The sequence below is a fragment of the Sceloporus undulatus genome, chromosome 5, assembly GCF_019175285.1.
Source record: "Sceloporus undulatus isolate JIND9_A2432 ecotype Alabama chromosome 5, SceUnd_v1.1, whole genome shotgun sequence".
Taxonomy (NCBI): domain Eukaryota; kingdom Metazoa; phylum Chordata; class Lepidosauria; order Squamata; family Phrynosomatidae; genus Sceloporus; species Sceloporus undulatus.
The window spans coordinates 2,570,508-2,590,195 of NC_056526.1; the positions used below are offsets into that span (position 1 = coordinate 2,570,508).

Below are 19,688 nucleotides of genomic sequence, written 5' to 3' on the forward strand. Positions count from 1 at the left end.
ATCATCATCATCATCATCATCATCATCATCATCATCATCATCATCATCATTATTATTACAGTGGAGCCTTGCGTTATGCGGAGGATCCGTTCTGGACCCCCCTGCGTAAGGCAAATCCTGCGTAAGCTCGAGCCCCATTCAATATAATGGGGCTCATGATTGTGGTGACATGATGTTTACATGCTGTGCACATACACACATTCATTTAGTGGTGATGCGGCTTCCGTGTATACAGGAAGCCACTTATGGTGCACCTGCGTATGGAGCGGGTGCACTGTATTATGGTAGGCCTTTGGTATCCACTGGGATTATGTTCCTGTCCACCACACCACCACCCCTGTGTATTTAAATACAAGGGCATAGTAAAATGGTGTCCCTTATTATAAAAAATGGCAAAAGGAAGGGTTTTTTAAAAAAAATGTTTGGAATATTTTCAAGCTGTGGGTGGTTGACCCCTTGGATACAGAACCTGTGGACATCATAGGATCATAGAGTTGTAGGAGACCTCAAGGATCATGCAGTCAAAGCCCCTTCTGCCGTGCAAGAAGACACCATCAAAGCCCCCCAACAGATGAGTCAGGCCTCCTTGGATGAGAACTTGTAGCCTTTTACAGTTGTCAATCCTGCCTTAACACTTTGCCTCTTGAGCACAGTTTCTAAATACATGTTAGCACTACTCACCTTTCATATACAGCTCAACACAGTTCTGCTTTTTTCCACAGTTGGAAGGCTGGTTGGGTGCCCAAGGTGTGTAGTCAACGGCAGCATTGTCTGTCCATTGCCATATTCGGTACTGTATAAAATCATAGAATCATAGAATCATAGAATTGTAGAGTTGGAAGAGACCGCACGGGCCATCTAGCCTCTGTTTAAAGACTTCCAAGGAAGGAGACTCCACTACACTCTGAGGAAAGAGTGTGTTCCACTGGCGAACAGCCCTTACTGTCAGGAATGTTGAGGTGGAATCTCTTTTCCTGTAGCTTGCATCCATTGCTCCATTGGGTCCTGTTCTCTGGAGCAGCAGAAAACAAGCTTGCTCCCTCCTCAATATGACATCCTTTCAAATATTTAAACAAGGCTATCATATCACCTCTTAACCTTATCTTCTCCAGGGTAAACATCCCCAGCTCCCTGAGTCGTTCCTCATAGGGCAAGGTTTCCAGACCTTTCACCATTTTAGTCGCCCTCCTTTGGACACATGGCTCCAGTTTCTCAACAACCTTTTTAAATTTTGGTGCCCAGAACTGGACACAATATTCCAGGTGGGGCCTGACCAGAGCAGAATAGAGTGGCACTATTACTTCTCTTGAACTAGACACTATACTTTTATTGATGCAGCCTAAAATTGCATTGGCCTTTTAGGGCTGCCGCTGTGGCAGCTGAGGCCCATCTCCATCCGTAATCTTGGAAAAAACCAGAGACCAAAGAGCCCTTCAGAACAGTAACAGATATTCAAGAAAATAAGCCTTGTTGATGTGGGTGATTTATCCCAAAGACCCCCCTGGGCTTGCTGCATTCTATTTACATGCATCTATACCGTTTGCACCTCGATTTTGACATATAGGCGACTGCCACATAACAGAGTTAGTGCAGCTTGACACCGCTTTAACTGTCATGGCTCCATCCTACAAAATCCTGCGAACTGTAGTTTGTTGTAACACCAGGGCTCCCTGGCAGAGGAGGCTGAATATCTCACAAAACACCAAATCCAAGACTTCCATCGCATGGAGCCACGGCAGTGAAAGTGGTGTCAAACGGCATTAATTCTCCAATGCAGATGCAGGTTCAGATGGGGATGCAGAAAATGGCCAATCTTCTTCACATCATCCGAGGAACCTGCCTGAGAAATAGAACCCTCTGTAGGAAAATGTTGAAAAGAAAGTTTTTCGGGAACAGGATAGGAAATGCGGAGCACAGAAGTCTGGTGTGACCAAAAGTGAACTCCCTGGAGCCTCTCTGTCTCCGGCTACCACTCACCTTGCCCTTAGTGCTGCTGTACAACCCAATCCAAACTTGATAGATTTCACCATAGCGTATTGTAAGGGTGGAAGAAATAGCCCGCATCTCAAGATCATTTAGGATGGAGGCAAGATGGGAATCCCTTCCCAATGATTTGCAGGTTGTCTGCAAGAGGTAGAGCGGAAGAGTTTGGAGGTGAAAGCTTGCATTTTATTTAATTTATTTATATGCCATCTTTCTCCCAAACTGGACACAAGGCAGCTCACAAAAGATGTCTAAAACCAATAACAATATGCAAACACAGTGCAGTTTTATCACCTATATTGTCTATTTGCACTCTGCAGATGAATGACATAGGTTGCTAATAAATGAAATTATACAGTGCCTTCTTCTTCTTCTTCTTCTTCTTCTTATTATTATTATTATTATTATATTAATTTGTATCCTGTTCTTCTCCCAGAATTGGGACTCAAAGCGGCTCAGAGTCTAAAAACACAGTACAATTAAAAACTTGCCCAACTGACAATAAAGAATAGATAAATGGAAACCAACAATAAAACAGTCCGATTTTACAACAGAATTAAAACACCACATAATATAACAAGTAAGAAATGGTAAAATCCTGAAACATACTATGTGAAAAGTATCCAAATATTAGAAAGCCAATACTCCAGTAAAGCCTCCCTGGGCTCAAGTATGTATTTAAAGCCTATTGGAAAAGAAAGGTTTTTGCCTGCCAGTGAAAGAAATGGTGGCTGAATCTAGCTGGAATGATGATGGAGAAAGGGTAGTCTGTGAGCCATATCTTCTTACTCTGTTTCCAAAATGGTGAGAGGACGTGACTTGGCTGCGCATCCAGTCATCATTTTGGAAAGGAAACAGAGAGAAAATGAGTTGTTTTGTTGCTTTGAGGGGAGCCAGTCCACAGATGAATTCAGGGATGGAAAATTGCAGCCCCCAGTTGCGCAGTCCTAGTCTACCCATGAAAGTGGGCTGAGAAGGGATCCCAAGGGCCATCCAGTCCAGCCTCATTCTGCCATTAACCTTTGAGCATGTCCATTACCTATGATATAGGGGACCATCTCCTTTCACATATCTCCAGCACGTTTTGTTTCCTTTTTTATAAATGTTTGTTGATGACCCAAGGTGAAAGGTACCATCTATTCACAATCTTAAAATATTTTTCTTTCAGATCTTGCGAGGCAGTAAACCTATTTGTCCTAGACCATGCTTTTTCTAGAAGTATACTATATCCAAAGTCTTGTGCTGGGTGAAGATTATTTATTTATTTATTTATTTATGCTACAAGTGATTTGCACTATCACTTTCACTTGGGTCACAGACAGGATAAGGGCAGGGGAGCGACCCCATCCCTACGATCCTATCCCCATCCTGTCCCTGTGTGATTATCTCCCTCCTTTTTGCTGCCTAGTGTTGAGGTGGAATCTCTTTTCCTGGAGCTTGCATCCGTTGTTCCAGGTCCTAGTCTCTGGAGCAGCAGAAAGCAAGCTTGCTTCATCCTTAATATGACACCCCTTCAAATATTTAAACAGGGCTTTCATATCACCTCTTAAGCTTCCCTTCTCCAGGCTAACGGTCACTGGCTCCCCTTGTCTATCTTGCACACCAATACTTTGACTGAAGGCCCCGCATGGCCGCCCTTTCCCCTTACCACCCCTGGATTTTTCCACCGCCCCCCCCAGGGGTGGGACATACTGCCCACTTTGGGAATCATTGATCCAAAGGAAGGGAGAAAGTGGTTTGCCATTTTGTCCAAATAAATCATTGCATTATTAAGAATGTGGCATCCAGATGACCCAAGAGTCCCTCCTTACCTCTGCATCATACCAATTCCTGGGGGTTCTGGAGAAGTAATAGCAATTCTGTTGATGGTTAAACCAGTCACGGGGACATTGAGAGGAGGCTGTAGGAAGGAGAAAAAGGCTGTCCGTTACTTGGCTGGTGAAGAACAATCAAGTCAAAATTCAAATTAACCAAGGGCGCTCACCACTCTCTGTCAGGACAAAGGGATCAGGCTAGGGCCAAGATCCTATCTCATGCTCTTGTGTGCAAATGTACATTCACACAGTTTTACCACAGCGGCACTAATACTGACCTTGTGCAACTGATGCCCTATCTGCCCCTTGGACCTGCTTCCTCTTCTGCAGAATCAACACATTCTGCTACTCTGCCCTATCTAGGAATGTGGTGAAATCTTTTGGCTTTTCATTAAACCTATGGGATTTTTGTTTTTCTCGATGTTTAGCTCAAGTATTTACAAGCTCTTTAATGTTGCACCTCCTTAACTGAGGTGCAAGAATTTACAGACTCTTCATTTGCAAATGAAGCAACACTTCATTGAGAAGTTTGATGTCGTGATTTTAAATAAATAAATAAATTTTGCTTACGGAATAAAATTGACAGTGTCCCAGACATTCATTGTAATTGTATGAATCTCAGTCAAGGCAATTTGAAGGAAGAGGTAATTCCATTCTCAAAAGAAACACAGGGCCTCCTTCCTTGCTAGACACTGCAAATGGGAGTTTAATGGTTCACACCACTAACTGCAAGAAGAGTTAGGCAGGGAAAGCCAGCTGAGTGTTTTATAGTCCTTGTTCTTTGGGAATTTGTCAGGAATGGTTCACTTGTCTCCGAAGGGCACCCAAGTTGAACTTTCTCATTTTCCACAGCGGTGCAAGATGAATAATAACAATATTTCCCACCACGCTTCAGGGATGGGAAGAATAAAGAGATAAATGTACATGACTAGCCTTAGCTTCCCAATGAAGCTTTACTCTCTTGGAGATCGGGATTGGGGCAAACTGAGCTGCTTCAGAAGTTTTTCATTTCATCGGTGAAGAGACTAGGGATATCACATTGCCAAGAGTTGAGTTGGTGCTGGCATAATCTAAACATACACTCAAGTACTGTAGTTACACAGTAGTTGCGGTATATCAGTCTTGCCTAATGCTGAATCCCGATGGTGCATGTGCCAAATGTGCTTGCTTCTTGCTCCATTATGCAATAGGGAATGATGCCCAGTAGATGTGTTTTGCAATCCCAGGGACTCAAGGAGTATATTGAAGTCACTGGGGAAGAATTAACCACTGTCTAAAAAAGCACAACTGCAGGACTGAATTCCTGTTGGTTAGTCTCAGGCTGCATTGACACTGCAGAATCAATGCATTTTGACACCACTTTAACTCCTGATGCCACAACAAACTACAAATCCCAGGATTCCCTAGATGGAGCCATGGCAGTTAAAGTAGCATCAAGCTGTGTTAATTCTGCCCTGTTGATGCAGCCTTAGCTAGAGTAGACCTATTGAATCAATTGCTGAATGGGGAATTAAATGTAGGTATCTCCTTTTGACTGGTGCTAAGCTAGTCAGGAGTAAGATGAGGACTGAGGCCTATGTCGAAGGGCTACACTTGTGGAGCTCTGCTTATGCAGTCAGGATCCAAATACATCAGTTGTACAGTGATCCAGGAAGGTACATCTGCTTGTGCAAGGGAACTTACATCGGACACGGACAGGATTCTGGCCTCGGCGTGGGTAGTCTATGGAGGGACAGGAGATGGAGGAAATGCTAAGAAACCCAAAACTGCTGAAGAACTGTAGGAGAATACCTCAGGGGGAATGGGGATGCAATTGAGCCACTAAGCTTAAGGAGCTGGGCATGTTTAGCCTGGAAAAGAGAAGGTTACGAGGTGATATAACAGCCCTGTTTTAGTCTTTGAAGGGATGTCACATTGAGGAGGGAGCCAGCTTGTTTCCTGCTGCTCCAGAGAACAGGGCCCAGAGCAATGGATGCAAGCTCCAGGAAAAGAGATTCCAGCTCAACATTAGGAGGAACTTCCTGACTGTAAGAGCTTTTCAATAGTGGAAGGTTCTCACTCAGAGACTGTGGTGGAGTCTCCGTCTTTGGAGGTCTTGAAACAGAGGCTGGATGTCCATCTCTCAAGGGTGCTTTGATTGAGAGTTCCTGCATGGCAAATGGGGTTGGACTGGATGGTCCTTGGGGTCTCTTCCAACTCTAGGATTCTATGATTCTAAGCTAAGAAGCCAGAATTCACCAGAGTGTGTGACTTGTCCAAGGTCACTCAGGGAGTTTCCATGGCCAATCTGGGATTCAAACCCTGGTCTCTAGTGTCCTAGTCAAAGACTCACATGGGCCAGCAAGTCCAACCCCATGCTCAATGGAAGGTCTCCAGATAGAGCATCCCCAGGTCCAACGCCTATATATATATATATATATATATATATATATACACTAGGTTTTCAATGATGAAGACACCTCTTTGGCCACGGAAAAACCTTTGAGGTAAAAGCAATGGTGATTGGTGGCATCCCATGAACTGACTCCAGCTTTTAACACACATTTGAAGAACGTTATTGAAGGTGGACCTGTTTTAGGTATAGAATGCTTTTTTTAAAATCCCACTTTCTCAGCCTCAGGGGAAGGCAATGGCAAACCTCCTCCGAACAAATCTTGCCAAGAAAACCCTATGATAGGGTCTTCATAGGTCAGAGACGACTTGAAGGCACACAACGATAACATTTGCATTAGAAACTGTAGGCTAGTAAGTGTATTTAATATGAATGTCTTTTAATTGTGTTCCATTATACATTAAGGTCCTAATTAAGTCTTAATTAGGAAAGACTTAATTAGGATTACGGAACAATATTACAAAAATTTGTTTAACAAAGTTAAGGAGGATGAAAATGAGAAAGGAAAAAAAAGGGAATATATTAAAGAATGCCATCTCCAAAAAATATCTAAACACCAATTGGAAAATTTAAACTCACCCATATCTTTGTCCGAGGTTGAAATAGCAATTGAGAGGCTTAAAGTTGATAAAGCGCCAGGCCCAGACGGGTTCACGGCAAAATATTATAAAACATTTAAAGCTGAGATCTCCCCGTGGTTGCATAGAACCATAAAACAAATCGATATAGGGGATATACCCGAAACTTGGAAACAATCATTAACGGTGTTGATCCCCAAAGAAGGAAAAAACCCTGAGGATATAGCAAATTATCGTCCAATCACACTCCTGAATATCGATTATAAGATATATGCGTTTATACTAGCAGAGAGATTAAAAAAATTTCTAAGAGAATGGATCTCGGAAGAGCAAACAGGTTTTCTTCCAGGGAGATACCTAAGAAACAACATACGCACGGTTGTGGACATAATTGAATATTATAATAATCATAAGGACTTAAAATTGGGTTTACTCTTTTTGGACCTAGAAAAGGCATTCGACAATGTAAATTGGGATTTCCTAATGACACTAATGGAAGAATGTGGAATACAAGGGAAAATTCTACAAGGGATACAAAAAATTTACAGAAATCAAGAAACTCAAATAATAGTTAACGGAGAAAAAACAAATAGGTGTATAATATCTAAAGGGACCCGACAGGGATGTCCACTTTCTCCATTATTATTTATCATGATAATGGAAACACTTTGCAAGAAGTTAAAAATGGAAAAAAAGATCAAGGTTCCGAAAACAGAGAATTTTCAATATCATCTACGTGCAAACGCAGATGATGTAGTAATATTTCTTGATGATCCGGTAAAGAGCATAAAAAGAGTGGAAAATATCCTGGTAAATTTTGGTAACATAGCAGGGGTTAAAATAAACAAAGGTAAAAGTGGAATAATAACTAAAAACTTAAATTTAAAAGAATTAGTAAAATTAAAAAAGGAATCTGAATTTAAATTAATCGATAGAACTAAATACTTGGGGATAATAATAACTAACAATAATAAGGAACTTTATAAAAATAATTACGAAAGTATGTGGAAAAAAATAAAAGAAGAGTTAGATAACTGGTCCAATAAGTGCCTCTCACTCATGGGAAGGATAGCAACAATACAAATGCAGGTCCTACCTAAAATGTTATTCTTGTTTCAAACACTTCCAATCTTAGAAAATAAACATCCCTTCATACAATGGAATAAAGATATATCAAGGTTTATATGGCGAGGAAGGAAACCCAGAGTGAAATTAAAGGTTTTGCATGGTAGAAAGGAAAAAGGTGGTTTAGGCCTACCTAACCTTGAGTTATACCACGACGCCTGTGCACTTATATGGGCCAAAGAATGGATACTTCTAGAAAATAAGAAACAACTAGAAATAGAAGCAGTGGGTTTGACTGCAGGTTGGCACGCCTTTCTAATATACGACCACAAAGATGCGAGATTTAATACACATAGTATCAGTAAGGGAATACTTAAAATTTGGAAAAAATATAAGAATTTCCTTTATACTAAATTCCCAAAATGGTCCTCGCCACAAGAGGCCTTTCATAAAGGAGAATACCACGTGAATCATAAATGGATAAAACATGAAGATTGTGTGGTAAATATAAATGGAAAGACAGAAATAAAAAATAAGGAAGATCTAGAAAGAGAAGGGAAAAAGTTTAATTGGTTAAAATATGAACAACTAAAAACAGAAATAAAGAAAGATATAAAAGAGAAGGGTATAGAAATGGAGAAAACAGAATTTGACAAAATCATAATGGGCAAGGAAAAAGGCATAATTAGAAAAATCTATAAAATGTTGCTAGAATTAGATCAGGAAGAAGAAACGATTAAGGTTTCTATGGTTAACTGGATGGAAAACATAGGGAAAACAATTCCTTTAGAAATATGGGAAAGATCCTGGAAGAATACTCAAAAATTTACAAAAGGAAATACTTTGAAAGAAAATTATTATAAAATTATATACAGATGGTACCTGACTCCCTCGAGACTGGCAAAAATGAAAAAAAATATAGACGGAAAATGTTGGAAGTGCAGTGGGGAACAATGTATCATGTATGGTGGCAGTGTGAAGAAATAAAAATTTTTTGGAAGCAAATACATAAAGAATTACAAGAAATAATGGAAATAAAAATACCTTTATCCCCAGAAATATTTTTACTTAATATGATAAATATACCGCAGAAAAAATTAGATAAAACACAAACCAGTATGATATTGTATCTAATAACGGCTGCACGCATGGTTTATGCCAGACACTGGAAACAAAAAAGGACTCCAGAACTAACAGAATGGAAAATAAAAGTATTGGAATTTAAGGAGATGGATAAAATGTCGATGTATATTGCAGGGGAAACAAAGCAAGATTACGAAAAGAAATGGGGGAAAGTGATAGAGAGGTGGTGTTAAGGACAAAGGAGACTAACAGAATTTAAAATGGAAAGAACAGGGGGGGAAAACAAACAAACTTCCAATTACAGCCAATGTCGATATAAGCGGAAACACTAAGGAAAAAGTGACTAAGTTGTAGTCAAACTCAGTGGAAAATATTGTAGACACTTTATTTACTGTGGAATACTTACTTGCTTCTTCACTTTAATAACTATCTAAAAGCTCTATGGTAGTTTCTTTCTTTTCTTCGGCTTTCTTTTCTTTTCTTTTTTCTTTTCTTTTTTTTTTTTTTTTTTTTTGTATATACACAAGAAATCAAATAAAGATAATTAATAAAAACATTATACATTAAGGTGTTGCTTAATGGTCTGTTGACTACAATAAAAGCTTTGGTTGTTGCTGTGTTAGTGTGGAAAAGCGATCAAATGAGTCCACCGATATTTGGTTTCCATAGCCAAATATGATGCCAAGAGATGCTGGTGACTTTCGTTTTCAGATCACTTGGGATCAAAATTCACAAAAGAGCAGTTATTTATGGACAGAAATAATTCACTAGTTACAGAGTTTTCAGAGCAGAACTGATGGTAAATTTCTCTGGTGTTGTTTTTCAGTGGGTTTTGGGGGCTATGAGGAATAAACTCTTCCAGGACACAGCTACATAGCCCAAAAACCCCACTAAAAACTATGGATGCTGAGCATGAAAGCCTTTGACTTCACATTCTCTAGTGCAAATTCCATGAAAACGAACATTTTGTCCACTAGACACTTGCAGCCAAGCATTGATGACTTAACTCTAATTTCCCTTCCCAACTAGAGTAGATTTATTGAAACAATGCAATCTGCATAAGTGTTGATTTCCCATTCAGTCTTGGATGCAATGGATCTGTTCAAACTGCGATTATTAATTAGATTTAAGACTATGGACCCAGAGAGGCAAAACACAGATAACTTGAGAGCTAGATCATCATTGCAAGCTCTCTACAGCTTGTTTTTTGTGGGTGTTTCAGGCTATGGGGCTGTGTTCTAGAAGAGTTTATTCTCGACATTTTGCCAGCATCTGTGGCTGGCATCTTCAGAGGTGAAGCATCAGTGTTAAACTCTTCTAGAACATGGCCACATAACCCAAAAGAACCGCAAAAAACTATGGATGCTGGCCATGAAAGCCTTCAGTCTCTACTGGTTGACCAACTAACACAGAGCTTGGGAAAGTTACTTTCTGGACTTCCAAGAACTTCCAAGGCAGCATTCTGGAAATAGTAGTCCAAGACTTAATGTTTCCAAATCTCCAAAAAGCCATCTTATTTCAACTAAGACTTAAGTGGGCTGGTTTCAACTAGAGATTGAGAAGGCTTGATCGTACCTTGTGAGAAGAAGGAGATAAACAGGAGTCCCAAAAGGGTGAAATAAATCTGGGATGCTGCCGCCATCTGTACCTGAGAAGAGAAAACAAAGCAAAGAGGGTTTCTGTAGAAGGTAGGATAGATGCTCCCATAGAATATGGCCAAAATGCTGTTAATCCTGACTAGCATGCCAACATTATTAGTCAACCAGCTTTGGCTTTGATGTGGTGTGTCCCTTTGGATGCCTCTTTGCTTATTAACGTTATTTGGAAGGTGATGAAATACAATTTTTTTATTCTGTGAAATTTTCAGGAGTTTTCTCTGTGCTTTCCTCAGCTCTTCTTGAAAACATCCTTGTTCACAGATGAGGAACTTGAGCCTCCGCTTTGGGGCCTGGTAATCATAGAATCATAGAATCGTAGAGTTGGAGGAGATCCCAAGGGCCCTCCAGTCCAACCCCATTTTGCCATGCAGGAAATCCCAATCAAAGCATCCCTGAGACAGATGGCCATCCAGTGTCTGCTTAAAGACCACAAAGGAAGGAGACTTTTGGAGTTTGTTCCATTCTCGAACAGCCCTGACTGTCAGGACGTTCTTCCTAATGTTGAGGTGGGATCTCTTTTCCTGGAGCTTGCATCCATTGTTCCAGGTCCTGTTCTCTGGAGCAGCAGAAAACAAGCTTGCTCCCTCCTTAATATGACATCCCTTCAAGTATTTAAACAGGGCTATCATATCACCGCTTAACCTTCTTTTCTCCAGGCTAAATACCCTCAGCTCCTTAAGTCGTTCCTCATAGGGCATGGCTTCCAGACCCTTTAGTCGCTCTCCTTTGGACACGCTCCAGTTTCTCAACATCCTTTTAAAATTGTGGTGCCCAGAACTGGACACAATATTCCAGGTGGGGCCTGACCAGAGCAGAATAGAGTGGCACTATTACTTCTCTTGATCTAGACAGTATACTTCTATTGATGCAGCCTAACATTTCATTGGCCATTTTAGCTGCTGCATCGCACTGTTGACTCATGTTCAACTTGTAATGCCACTTGTAGCCCCTGCCGCCTGGATTATACTCTCTGACCCTATTCATACCCAACTGGGGGAGTCATTTCGGACAGGAACCATATTTGTTATTGATGTTTATATACTAGTCTATGACCATAATAAAATATTGACTTAATATTCACATGGAATTAATTAACAAATGCTTTTGATTTGGTTTATATTTTGGCAGAAACTTGCTGCCAGAGAAGCCTGTTCTGCAGGGCAGATTTATACCAAATTTCATACATATAGAGGCCAGTGTTTTTTTGGAAATGTCTTTGTACACTCATCCCTCCATACTTGTCAATTGGATATTTGCAGATTTGATTATTCACGGATTTGATTAATATGTTCTCTCTAGCAATATCTAGGTCCTCCTGTGCAACTCTATGACCAACTTTAACTAAAAATTGCACTGACAGACCTAGAGATTCCTAGAGAGAATACTCTACTAAGCATTTGTAGCTCCTCCAGCGTAATTCTATGGTCAATGTCTGGCAGATGTTGACCACAGAGGAGTTGCACTGGAGGACCAAGAGATTCCTAGAGAGGTTTCCTCTCAGATAAAAACATGGTGTTTTTGGTCATTTGTGGTTTTTCCATATTCATGGGGGTCTTTTGCCCCTGAGCCTAGCGAATGTGGAGGGACAAGTTTAGTGTGGAAGGGACCTTAAAACTCCCTGGCCAGAACATCTCCATTGGCAACCAATTTGTTTCCAGGCTCAATTAGGCAGGATAATTATGGCCTATAAAGCTCTACGTATATGGATTAGGTCAGTGGTTCCCAAATTTTGGTCCTCTGGATGTTTTGGGCCAGATGGGCTGACAGTCAGGATTTCTTGGTGCTGAAGTCCAAAACATCAGGAGGACCAATGTCTGGGAATCACTGGTTAGATTCAAGCTATCTGAGACATTGCCTCTCTCCATATGTGTCTCCATTGACCACTTTGGCAAGTACACTTGATGGGAATTTGTGGTAGGACCTTCTTGGTAGCTCCTCCTAAGCTCTGGAGCTCCATTCATAAGAACCTACAATCTACAATGGCTCTATACCCCCACCTTCCATTGCCAGGCGCATATATATATAAAATGAACTATAGGTTGAGTCCCCCTTATCTGAAATGCTTGAAACCAGAAATGTTTGGGATTTTGGATTTATTTTATTTTATTTTATTTTAATTTTCTTTTATTTGGATTTAGGAATACCTGTGTTTTCATATACATGCATAATGAGATATCTAGGAGATGAGACCCAAGTCTAAACACAAAAACCATTTATGTTTCATATGCCCCTTATACACATAATCTGAAGGTAACTTTATACAATATTTTAAAATAACCTTGTGCATGAAACAAAGTTTGTGCCCATTGAAATGTCAACATGCAAATGTCACTGTCTCAGCTTCCATGAGAAATGTTTTGGGGTTTTTGAAGTATTTTGGATTTTTGAAATCTGGATAAGGAAGACTCAACCTTATAATTGTATGTTTTAATATAAATACCATAACTGATTCTTTAATTTTATTTTAAAGTTGGCCTTTTCATGTTTTAACTCTAGTGTATCAGTTTTACTTTGCACGCATGTCTAAAGATACAATATTGTGCCAAATGTAAAAGAGACATTAATCCCCAAAACAAAAGCAGATAGCACCAAAAAATCAATACCTTTCAGATTCTGCCTCCTGATAAAGAGCTAGCTTTCCTTGTTTAATCCAAGAAGAAGGAGGAAGATGAGAAAGATGATCACTGCTATTTTGTGGGGAGGGAGTTCTCAGAAGAATTTGGTGAAAGCTGGGACACATAAGCTACTCACCAGTCTGTCTATCTGTTTGCCTTGGTCTTGGAGAAACAGCAATATGAGTTCCTTCTCAGAAGTACTCTACCTTGGCATGGCCATTTATAGATGGCCACTGGTGGTGGGAGTGGCGCAGAGAGATGTAGCACAGTCATCAGAAAGAGCTGCTCAACCAAAAAGCACACCAAAAGATACCTTCAGTGGGAAGATGATCAAGTGAGCAGTGGCCCAGGAGGACGATGGAGTTGAGACTGCTGCACATAGATGGGGACCTCACTAACTCGGTCCATATCCTACATCATCCCTGCATCATGTATATCTACATTCACATAGTCCCATGATGGCTGTGCTGTTCCACCTTTCTGTTGAAGACATCACGCCATGAAGTGGGCACCTGCCAATAACTCTGCTTCTTATCTCCTTGAACAATGGAAAACAAAGCACTGGGGCTGTTTCTGTACTTCCAGTGAATTCATTGAATACAATGCAATCCTACTGGTTAGTCCTACCTAGAGTAGATCCATTCAATCGGTTGTTGAAAGGTAAGTCAACAACTGGATAGATCCAAGGAACTCAATGGCTCTGCTCAAGTTGCGCCCTGGGGTGTTGCAATGACGTGTCTTGTGCGCTGCGCAATTTGGACGCGTTGCACAAGACACGCCTTGGGTATGTGCGCCTTATGGACAGTGCTGTGTCAAGATGGCACTGCCCATATGTATTAGGGTTAGGGAGCGTGTGGTTGCTGCATGCTTCCGAACCCTAAAATTGCTACCTGTATGCCACAAAACACTCATTTCTACTGGGCCTAAGTAAAACCGAGTGGTAAATCTCAGTTTTCTCAGCACCAATGGATGTTGTGGACAATGGGACCATTTTTTGTCTTGTAGCTTTGAGACACTCGAGAAATCCCCTTGCTGCAATTATGGGAAGCTACACAGCTTTTCCACTAGACCTCTATAGCTTGTCTCTGAAACTATTCTGGAAACCATGTGCTGTAGCTTCAACTCAACTGCCTCATTTTCTGCCTCCATTTTTTGTGGCTGTTAAACTGTTCACACAGTTCTTCTTTTGGGCTAGAAAGTAAGATTTCAACAATGTCTTTATCAGTTCTATCTAGAATTGTACCATTATGTCTTGAAGTTTGGGACTAATGTACCCATGTAACCTTAAAATGCCTCCCAAAATTAATGTTCCCCTTTTGTACCAAGGCCTCCAGTTCACTGACTTGCAAAGCCCCACAAACCATTATTACCTCTGCAAGTTGTGCTCATTGTTCAGAAACTTTATTCCAAAAGGAAATTTCTCCACGACTCGCAGGAGAGAAGCAAGTCTTAGGACTTAAAAAAAAGTTAGGCCACTAATTTCCTGGAGAAAGTAGCCAAAGCAGCAGAACTATCCAGCATCACAAGTATTAGAAAACACTGGCTCCTTCTCCCATGGTGCTCCTTTTCTTTCTCTCTGATTTGTCCCCTCTTTTACACACTCCTTTTCTTTTCGTTCTGACTGTTTTGTCTCTTTTGACTCTGATACTCATCCAAACCTCTTTTGCATCCTTTGCTAGACAGCACAAGTCTTCTCACGTAGCTTTGTGAATCGCAGGAATGCGTCAACATGAGAGATTATCAGATGGGGGGAGGGATCAGAAAAAGGTATACTCCTGGCAAAGTAGCATGATCATGCTGAAGGTTTTCAGATCCATTGCGCTTATCCAAGATTTAAGCCTTGAAGATCCAGGAATGCTCCAGCAACAAACCATTCACGGGGATAGATTTTGTGGGTTTTTTGGACTATGTGGCCATGTTTGTGAAGAGTTCATTCCTGACATTTTGCCAGCATCTGTGGCTGGCATCTTTAGAATTTCATATTACATATTATATATTTCATATCACATATTACAAATGCAAAGAAGTCAAAGCAACTTGTCAAAAACTGTACATGACAGGTCTTGTCCTAGACTGTTGCTTTTTATTTAAGGCATCAGATTCTTGGAAGTGGGCCAGATGCCAGCGAAACATCAGGAATGAACTCTTCTAGAACACAGCCAGATAGCCCCCAAAACCCACAAAAAACTATGGATGCTGGCTGTGAAAGCCTTTGACCACATTCATGGGGAAGTCCCAGGAATGGTTTGTTGCTAGAGATTCCTGGACCTTCATGAGTTAAGTCCTGCCTAAGTGCAATGTGTCTGAAGATCTTCAGCGCGATCATGCGACTTTGCCGGGAATACTCCTTTTACTCCTGGCTTCTTCCCCCCATCTGATTGTCTCCTTAGACTGTGAGGCATAAGGTCCACTTGAAATATCTTGCTCTTTACAGTGGAGTGAGGACAGAATAACATTCTTGCTCCCTTCACTGACAAGAAGAATAAAGGAAGAAATTTACATCACTATTTCAAGCACAGTGGAAAGAAGCATCGAGTGGAATTACTGAGAGGCTGTGTGGAAAAAGGAACCCCTCCAGACCTAACCCCAATTTTGTCTCTAGGCTTGATGTCGCCTCATGGCCCTGATCCGGAGTTTTTCTGGCCCAAAAGAAGCAACCAAATGCTGCTCCTTTTTGGGGTGGAAAAAAGTTGCCCTTTTTGCCACGGTGCTGCCTTTTCAGCGCTGTTGTGGCATGTGGCATATAAACGTCATGCTGCCGGAGTGTCATAATGCTGACTGCCTTCTGGTTGGGCAGGCAGCATGATGCTGGCATGGGGGAGACATAAGGACATGTGTCATATAAATGCCAGCGGATTTTGCCAGTCTGTTTTGCCCCTTGGAGACTAAAATATTAGTGCAGGTTATTGCAAAACTGAATTTTATGTCCTAAATCAAAAAACAACCTCAGACAAGGCTTGTCATGTACAGTTTCTTCACAAGTTGCTTTGACTTCTCTGCACTGTAACATTTGACCGAATGAATGAATGAATGAATGAATGAATGAATGAAACTTTATTTATATACTGCCGTTCCTTCGATCACGGCGGTTTACAACATAATAAAAACACAGATGTACCAACGACAATCCCCCATATTAAAACAGTACAATACGTCATCTCAAACATCACAATACATCATTTAAAATCCATCATTCAATCATATAATTAAAACCAGTAAAAAGCCATAAACAATTCCAATCAACAATTCAGACGATACGCAGGAGAGAATATCAATTAGGACATGAGGGGGAAAGCTTGGCGGAAGAGGTGAGTCTTGAGATTTTTCTTAAAGGACTCAAGGGAGGGGGCCAAGCGGAGCTCGTCAGGGAGAGAGTTCCAAGTCCGCGGGGCCGAAACAGAAAAAGCCCTATGCGCAGACACTGCGTATCTCACCTTAGGAACTCTCAAAAGTTGTCTCCCGCCTGACCTGAGAGTGCGGGGCGGATTATATGGGGAGAGGCGGTCCTCCAAGTACTCTGGGCCCAAGCCATTTAGGGCTTTATATGAAATGAATGAAAAGATCCTGCCAAGAATTATTCTGCAAAGTGTAAGAAAGAGGTTAAAGTCTTTTAATAAATTTAAATTCACTGATATGATACACAAAACCCTGTTCAATGTGACATCCCTTCAAATACTTAAACAGGGCTATATATCACCTCTTAACCTTCTCTTCTCCATGTTAAATGTCCCCAGCTCCCTAAGGAGTTTATTGCATGCAAAAATAAAGATACTTGCCCCTGCCAGGATGCAATTGGGAATTATCGCACAAAAACCCACCAGGAGACTACATCCCGGCTCCCAGCGGCTCTTAGTCCACCACATTTCAAAAAATGGGAGCTTCCTGCATTTGTAAATCAACCGGCTGAGCGCATCTGGGAGCTGGGATGCAGTTGGCCAGCAACATCAGTGGCATTTTTCGTATGATAATTCCCAATTGCATCCTGTAAGTATCCCAGAAGGGGTAAGTCGCTTTATTTGTGCATGCGATAAACTCCCAAGAGTCTCCTCATAAGGCATGAGTACCCTTGGCAATGGCCAAAAAAGTAAAGCCACATGGGTAAGGGAACTCACACAGGTCTAGGACACAAACAGCGTTCCAGCCAGCCCATCATTCTGGTATTCCCAACTTCTCTCACCATGACTATGGTGGAGATTGTTAAGCATTTTATGACCTATACAGGAAACATTTCCAAATGGATAGACACTCCTTATCTCCCTTCTAAGCACTACTGTGAAAACATGAGCTCTGCTGGAATCAGTACAAATTCAATGCAATTTTCCATGCAGACTGGTTGGGTGGGGGTGGTAGAGCTATTGCTTTTATTTTGGACAAATGGGAAGTTCATGCTATCTCTATCAAAAAGCACCATAATAAATTTGCAATCATTGTGTTGCCTCTGGAGGTTGCTGGCTGATTCCCAACATGTTTATGCCTTCTGGAACATGGATAATTTTCCTTATGGAATCAAATTTACGTATGAGCCTTGAGGACAAGAGATAGACATCAGTATTTCCAAGGGATCCTTCTTTGCACTAGTTCATCAACTTGATGCTGTGGGATACATGGCATGCCCAAGGGGGACCTTTCCAAGATTTGCAAAGTATAGCATTACTTTCCTCCATACTAGGGTTATAAAGAATATTCTCTGCAAGATGTCACGATGCTCTGAGATGCCCTGTCAAGAAAATGACCAACCTCTATCAGTCTTTTTTTGCTCTCTTATGAGAGTCAGAAAACCAGAACTTTCCAATCCTTTTCCCCCCACTTCCTAATCTTGTTGGTTTTTGTACCTAAAATCCCATCACAGATATGGGACGATGCAACTTCATTAATGAAAATAACACTTCAAAGGAGCCCTGGTGATGCAGTGGTTAAATGTTGGTACTGCAGCAGCAATGTTGTAAGTTCGATCCTAGAGGAGGGCTCCAAGGTCCACTCAGCCTTCTATCTTTTTGTAGGTTGCTAAAATGAGTATCCAGCTTGTTGGGGGCAATTGGCTTACACACTGTAAACTGCTTAAGGACTGATCAGTGGTATAGAAATGTATTTGCTATTGCTATACCTCTGAGGTTGGAGGAGGGAGATTTGCTAGTCCATGGAAACCCACTGGGTGACTTTGGGCAATTTACACTTTCTCAGCCTTGGAGGATCGCAATGGCAAACCTCCTCTGAACCAATGTTGATGCGCCTTAGGTCAGAAATGACTTGGAGGTACACCACCACAACAATGGATGCGGGGTCTCTGTACACCAATGTATCACAAGAATAGTTTTGGTGACCATACAACAAACTTTGAAGAAGAGAGAAGTGAGACATCCTCCATCTCACTTCTTAATGTCTCTGACCGAAAAAGCCTAGGCTGCATCTCCACTACAGAAATAATCCAGTTTGACGCCACTTTAACTGTCATGGCTCCTTCCTATAGAATTCAGAGAGCTGTGGCACAGGAGCTCTCTGACAGAGAAGGCTAAATAGCTCACAAAATTGCAAATCCCAGGATTCCAGAGCATTGAGCCATGACAGTTAAAAGTGGTGTCAAACTGGATTATTTCTGCCATTGCAGCTCCAGACCAAAGAAAAGGTTCTGATTTTCTTCTGAATTTTCTTCTGGACTACTTTCTTTTTCTTTTCCTTTAAAACAAAAACAAAACAAAAAGACTCTCTTGGGCTTAAAACAAGTGGCCAGGGCAAGGCAAAATAGCTCCCATCCTTCTTAAGTGATATTGGTGGGCATTTGGGGACTATATAATTGTGCTATTTTTTAGGCGTCCCCCAAACCTGATAGCTGCCGAACCCTGATTTAAAGTTGCAAGCAAAGTTTTGCTATTAAAGAATTTGTTACAGGGGAATACTGACGTTTCTACAGCACTGAATAAGGGGCTTATTCACCATGGAAATGGCATGTGCAGTTTCTGCAGAGAAAACAAAACTTTCTGTACAGAAAACAGTCGGTTTAAGGAGTCCACTTTTGCAGGAATGAGCAACTGAGTCAAGCTTACACCAGTATTTTTTTATGGAAAGTCAGGGTGTTGTAGAGGGGTTTGGGTGTTGGACTATGACTCTGGAGATCAGGATTTGATCTCCCGTTTGGGCATAAAGTCCTACTGGGCAAGTCCCACTCTCTCAGCCTCATGGCAAGCTCCCATTGAAGAAACTTACTAGGAAAACCCTATGATAAGTTTGCCTTTGGGTTGACATAAGTAAAAAATGACTTGGAAGCACTATGTTCTAGATGAATCAACACTGCACAGTGATAGTTGTTAGAGATCACTTTAATCATAATGATTCTATACCCTTCAAAAGATGTAAACCAAGACAATTGTGGCCAGGTAACATCATAATGTGGCCAAAATGGCAGAAAGTTATCTTTGAGGAAGAAGAGACAAACTAGGAGAGGCTGCAGCGGTTTGCTTTTGCCTGAACTAACTGGGAAAGACAAGAGGCCATTCCCTTCTCTT

General features: G+C 41.1%; 1 long non-coding RNA gene across 1 annotated transcript in view; it reads right to left on the minus strand.

The window, feature by feature from the left end:
- LOC121930686 overlaps positions 1 to 4,029 on the minus strand; it is a 5,921-nt gene extending 1,892 nt beyond the window's left edge. Inside the window, exons 1-4 of the long non-coding RNA XR_006103993.1 lie at positions 3,968 to 4,029; positions 3,795 to 3,883; positions 1,978 to 2,124; positions 682 to 793 (exon numbers count right to left, since the gene is read on the minus strand). This is a non-coding gene — a long non-coding RNA (uncharacterized LOC121930686). The remainder of the gene's footprint in view (positions 1 to 681; positions 794 to 1,977; positions 2,125 to 3,794; positions 3,884 to 3,967) is intronic.
- Positions 4,030 to 19,688: the final 15,659 nt, after the last annotated feature.